The 6,465-nt window shown below is 33.6% G+C and overlaps 1 pseudogene; it reads right to left on the bottom strand.

Annotated features, from left to right (window-relative positions):
* Nucleotides 1-227: 227 nt before the first annotated feature.
* On the bottom strand, nt 228-2,851 carry LOC107474828 (uncharacterized; annotated as a pseudogene).
* Nucleotides 2,852-6,465: the final 3,614 nt, after the last annotated feature.

Here is a 6,465-nt window from a genome sequence, read left to right as displayed (position 1 = left end):
AAAAAATCTCAAATAAACCAAATTACTCATAGGATTATAACTAATATATATCATAAGTCAAAAGTCACAACCCATAACATAAATTTACAACTCAACTCACAATTCAAAACATAAATTCACATCTCACAAGTTTATACGACACTAAAATAAATTCAAGTAGCAAATAAACCAACCAAACTACTAGAATGAACAACTAATTAACTAAAATCTAAACAAGTTATTTAATAATCATTCTATTCTTCATCAGTTATAAAATCTTCACGAGTTTCACAAACTTCTGCATTACCATCTTCATCATTATCAGGAGCAGGAGGAAGAGGTCCTTGGAGAAGTTCTTCAAACTCATCATCATCAAGATAAGGAATTGCCAAAGGATCCTTAGAGGCACCAACAACTCTATTACCACTTACTCCATCATTTAAATCAGGATCTGAGATTAGAGCATCTAAATCTTCTTCTTCTCCATCTTCGTCAGCAACAATCCACTCTTCATCAGAGTCCAACTCATCAAGACTATAGTCATAATCAAGACTTCTTCTAGTTTGTTTTTTCTTTGCTAATCTTGAATTTGTCATCACAAACACAACATCATTCATGGTTTTAGCTTTCAAACGGTTTCTCCTTTTTGTGTGAACCTTTCAAAAGTAGATAAAAAATATTAGACATTAATCAAATAATAAGATAGAATTGAAGAATTAACAACCAAATTTATAAAAGTAAAATACAATTTATATTTAATTACTAACCATCTCAAAAGCGCTCCAATTACGTTCACATCCAGATGAACTACATGTCAAATTCAAGACACGAATTGCAAATTGTTGGAGCTCTGGATGCTGATCTCCATAAGAATCCCACCATTGAGCTGGAGTTTTAGTATAAATTGCATTTTGAGCTACTTTACTACCAAAAAACTCTTTTCGAGTTTTAAAATCTTCAAGTTGAACATCCATCTTGGTGATTAAATCTGGATTTCCTGTCATCCTTTCCATACAAGCATAAAACTGCTTCTTAAGCTCATAAGCAATTTTAAAACCAGAGCTATAATGAATCTGAGGATTCAAATAATAGCCTGCAGCATGCAATGGCCTATGAAGTTGGTTGCCCCATCTTGCATCAATAATATCCCAAATATGTATATAACTAAAACATAAAAAAAATTAATAAATTAGTTACAAAATAAACAATATTTTCAGAATTTAAATTTTTTAACTCTCTCTGGCTTTTACTTTTCTACCTCTGCCGTTATTACATTTTACAATTACACTTTACACGTATCATTCAACATTATGTACAACTCTTATGCATTAATTAAAAAATAAAATAATTAGACATTTTACCTTGTCTCAACTCCTTGAAATGCATCTCGTATTTTCTCCTTTGCACTTGTCATTTCTTCATAAATAAATCCCATTGCCGGCTTTTCTTTTGAATCCACCATACGAAGCACATGAAGAAGAGGGTAGGCAGCCCTCAAGCAAATTACGACTTCCTTCCAAAACACCTTATCTAACACCACACTTGCAATTATCTTTCCATCTTTTGTCTTTGCAAAATTACTAGAAGTCCATGATCAGAAAGAAACATTTTTATTAAGGAACCTTTGTTGTCATTGAGACATCCCAAAGTAAGGTAAGAAGTTGCAAAACGTGTCATACCCGGCCTCACCAAATCTTTCCCCTTAGTGTGGATGTGTAGTAGTGCAATAAGAGCAGTTCTAGCATATATGTAAGTAGTAATCTTTCTACCTTTATAAATTGTGTCCTTGTGAAGTGTTACTTTTTTTCCAAGTCTTCTAACATTAAATCAATGCAATGTGCTGCACAAGGCGTCCAAAACCACTTTTTTCTCTTTTTCATTAGCATTTCTCCTGCAGCTTTGTAGTTAGCCGCATTATCGGTGACAAGTTGGATGACATTTTCTTCACCAACCTCTTCAACCACATCATCTATCATTTTAAAGATTTTATCAGCTGTCTTAGTAATGTGAGAGGCATCAATGGATTTCAAAAAAACAGTCCCTTTAGGACTATTAACCAAAAAATTTAGGATGGTCCGTCTTCTCTTATCTGTCCAACCATCAGTCACTATTGTGCAACCAACCTGCTTCCAATATTCTCTATGTTCCTCTAGTGATTGTTGAACAAGCTCCACGTGTTTCTTCAAAAGAGGCACCCTTAATTCATGGTAGGATGGTGGCTTGAATCCTTGTCCGTATCTTATAGCTTTCTCAAACATTCTACTGTATTCCTCGCTCCTTGAAACATTAAAGGGGATGCCATTGTTGTAGAAAAAAGCACTAATCTCTAAACATACTTCCTCTCTCAAATTCTTCTTAAATATATTGTTGATTGTTATTTGAGTACTAATGCATGTTTTCTTGAAAATGTTACCATCTAATTCATTTTTCTTTCTTTTTTTATCAATAGTGTCACCTTCTTTAGTAGCTTCACCTGGGCTAGTAGTGTCAACTTCTTTAGTAGCTTCTCCTGGGCTTGCCCCACCCATGTTTGTTTTCTTCATCAAATTTACTTGTAACCCACTCACAACATCCCACATTTGCTTTTTAACTTCATCACTAACAGTTGTACAAGCCCCAACATCTTTTTGAGTTCCTGCTAAGTGGTGTTTCAATCTATAAACTCCTCCTGAAAAAATTTTATGACAATATTTACATTGTATCTTCTTTCCATCTTCTCCAACAGATATCCCGTGCTCCCATCCTACATCAGTTCTACTTCCAAGAGCATTCTTAGCAACTTTTTTTTACAAGTGATTCCAGCTGTACTTCCTGATTGAGAAGCTGGAATGTTAGTCGGATTTTCACTTGCATTAGCTTGAGTCGATGCCATTCCTGTTTAGAAAAAAATAAAAACAGTAAATATTCAATGAATCAATTCAATATCATAGCAAAAATTCAACAATTTAACAAAAATTACAAAATTGTGTTCAATTTCAAGTACAACCATCCAAGTTCAACAACAAAAATTTAACAATCCAATTTGAAAAAAAAATACCAGCATAACAAAAATTTAAGAATTATATTCAATGCCACAACAACAATTCAGAGAAATAGATAGTTATAAAATTATTGGGATATAGGTGACAAAGAGAAATTTCAATCAGGGAGCTCAGATGAAGGATCAAGCAGTAAAAATGATAGCAATGAACAAACTGCTAAAACAAACGGTGATTCATTGTTTTCACTAACTGAATATTTCACTTTTTCATACAATGTCCTCATTTGGATACACTGGAACAGACAAAAGCAGACACTTATTATTAGTATCTGACTGTATAATGCAAGAAGCTTTGAATGCCATGATGATGAAATCAAAATAGTTGAATCTCCCAAGGTAATATATATTAAATTGATGATACTAATTTACACATTTTGACTTGATCATTTTGCTAGTTGACAAAATAACTTGGCCAAGAAAATAAACGGTAGAATCTATTCAACTAGAATGATGTGTATAATCCAATTGCAATAACTAAAAATGAGGATATGTTAATAGAAATAAGTTGTTGCAAGTTGCAACATGCATTGACCAAAATATTGGTAAAGTCCTGTTTTCATTAACATGAATTAACATGATATCTTATTATTAGTCCTATTTTCATTGATCAAAATCAAAGCTAAAGTCAAAAGCTTCTTATCAAGTAATTTGAATTGTTCAATAGTGCAACTTCAACATATATAGCATCTTCATATACAGTGCTTCACCTTTATCATTCAACAAGTAATATGTGAATTATTGGTAATTAACAATAACAAAGGTTTTACTATACTAGCTAAGTCCCACTTCACATGATGCCATGTTACTTGTTTAATTTAATTTCTGAATCTAAGGATTAATTTAATTTAATTTTAAAAAAGTGGATTATAGTTCTAGGTTATTGAATTGGAAGTAAAGGATATTGTATTTAGAGACATTTCCAATAAAGCCTGTTGCTAGTACTAATGATGGAATAGAAGTTCTTGGAGAGTTAAGAGAATCGAGTAATTCACCAGAGAACAATATAGAAGTGTTGGAATTGGAAGGACACCAGGAGGGGTCTGAATTAAATGGTATAGAGACCCCAAAGACTACTAGTTTAGTGGATGAAAAAATTGAGGATGGTGTTAAAAATCATTTATTAGACAACACTGCTCAAGATGAAGTGAAAAGTTTAGGAGGGACATTGGTGGAAAGCACAGAGCAGTCAACCCACCAAGAAACATTTAGTCGTGAATCAGATGTCAATCAGAGTTAACATTATATATAAACAATTTCGTTAATTTTTATCTTAGAAATTAGGAGGATTAAACTGTGTCAAATATTTATAATTTTTAAATGAAACATTAATTAATAAGAAAGAGCTAAAAGCAAAACCATGATATAAGAATGGATAAAAGCAAATCACTTTTTGTTTCACGTTTCGATCGCCATTATTAATCCATGTTTTCCATTACATTATTGTTTTAATACATCAAAAGATGGTGATAGTAAAATAGCCTATTGATTTGCACTAAACCTCAAGTTCAAGTATCACACCATAATACTACCTCTGAAGCCATTAACCAAAACCAGCTGGTGGATGGAGCTAAGGTAAGTTTATTCATTGATATTTTGTACATTAAGTTTGACAGGACATATTTGTGGAAAAGAGTCGAGGTGCAATATCCTCTCTCAAAATTTGACATATACTCGTAACATACTAGTTATTTTCAGGTCTGAGATCACGGTTTTTCAGGTCTCAAAACTTACTATAATTCGTATAAAATCATAATCTAAATTGAACAGTATAATTAATCTGCAATATAATCAGTAAACCAATAAAGATAGACAATAGCAATTCAACCTACAATATAATCCATAATAAACAAGTACAACAACAGATTAAACTGACTTTGAAGAGGATCAAAATTAAAAAAGTTTTAACATACCTGAACTACCAGTGAAGGGGAGGAGAAGAGCAACAGCAATCCAGATTCCAGAAATAGAGAGCGAGAGCCAGAGAACTAGAGACAGAGGCAGAGTTAGAGAGTTTCGCAAAACAATTGCAAATTGATGCTCACACAGTTCAACCACCACCAGTCTAATTCCACAACAACGGCAGCAGGCTGTGACACACCAAATTGGGGATTTTGGTCGCGCGAAATTTAAACTTCAGAAGGATAGAGAGATAGAGTCAGAGAGAGTGAGAGATTGAAAGACTTGAGAAAGGTGAAATTTTGAAATTTTGGCCATGGAGATAAACTGTAAAGTGAGGAAGGTAAAGAGATTAAGGAATTTACTGCTAATCTGCTAGGGCTCCTCCATCTTCCATGGTCTTCTATTCAGATTGGGCCATTGGGTTGGACTGGGCTGCACTCAGGATCAAGAAAAGAGCATCTTCAATCTTGAACGCAACATCGGGGCAGAAACGCGATTCCAGCGGCTCTGCGTTTTTGCGCGGCGATTCCACACGAAGAAGCTTGGTCCTGGACGAGAAGCAAAACCGAGACTGAAGGAGGATGCAGAAACGTGAAATCGTGCGTTTCCACGAGTTGAAACGCGTTTTTGACTACCTTGACATTAAGTATTATTTTTTAAGTGCACCCAAAACTTAATAAACAGGCTATTCTCTAAAAGCGCTCTTTTTGATATAAAAAATAAACCCGTAGATATCAATCTAGGATATTCTTTATAAGGAATTTCTGTAATACCTAAGGTTACACTTTTTAAATGATGTCACAATTGTGTATCCTTTTCTCTCATAAAAAGGCAACACGAAGAACACTTTTCAAATGCAACTTAAAAAAAGTGTGGTTGAATGGGTATTTTTCTTATAGTGAAAAGTGAATTAAATTTAGTAATTTAAGGGTCTAAAAAACATGTTTTTAATCATTAAGCACAATTAGGAGAAATTCATAAAACCATGCTATTTTAGTGAATAAATGTAGGAAAAGTTGATAAAATCCACCAAATTCAATATAAGATAAATAATAAAATTGTGGTTTATCAATCTCCCCACACTTAAACAATGACATGTCCTCATGTTAAATGATGAGCGGATAATTTATACGCTTTTTGGCATTGTTTTCATATAGTTTTTAGTAAGTTTAAGCTACTTTTAGGGATGTTTTCATTAGTTTTTATGTTAAATTCACATTTCTGGACTTTACTATGAGTTTGTGTGTTTTTCTGTGATTTCAGGTAAATTCTGACTGAAATTGAGGGATTTGAGCAAAACTCTGAAGAAGGCTGACAAAAGGACTGCTGATGCTGTTGGAATCTGACCTCCCTGCACTCGAAATGGATTTTCTGGAGCTACAGAACTCTAAATGGCGCGCTCTCAACGGCGTTGGAAAGTAGACATCCAGGGCTTTCCAGCAATATATAATAGTCCATACTTTATTCGAAGAATGACGACGTAACTTGGCGTTAAACGCCAAGTACACGCTGCTGTCTGGAGTTAAACGCCAGAAAAACGTCATGAT

Source organism: Arachis duranensis, chromosome 2 (assembly GCF_000817695.3).
Source record: "Arachis duranensis cultivar V14167 chromosome 2, aradu.V14167.gnm2.J7QH, whole genome shotgun sequence".
NCBI lineage: Eukaryota > Viridiplantae > Streptophyta > Magnoliopsida > Fabales > Fabaceae > Arachis > Arachis duranensis.
The sequence above is the reverse complement of the archived record's forward strand: the minus strand, read 5'-3'. Positions and strand labels throughout refer to the sequence as shown.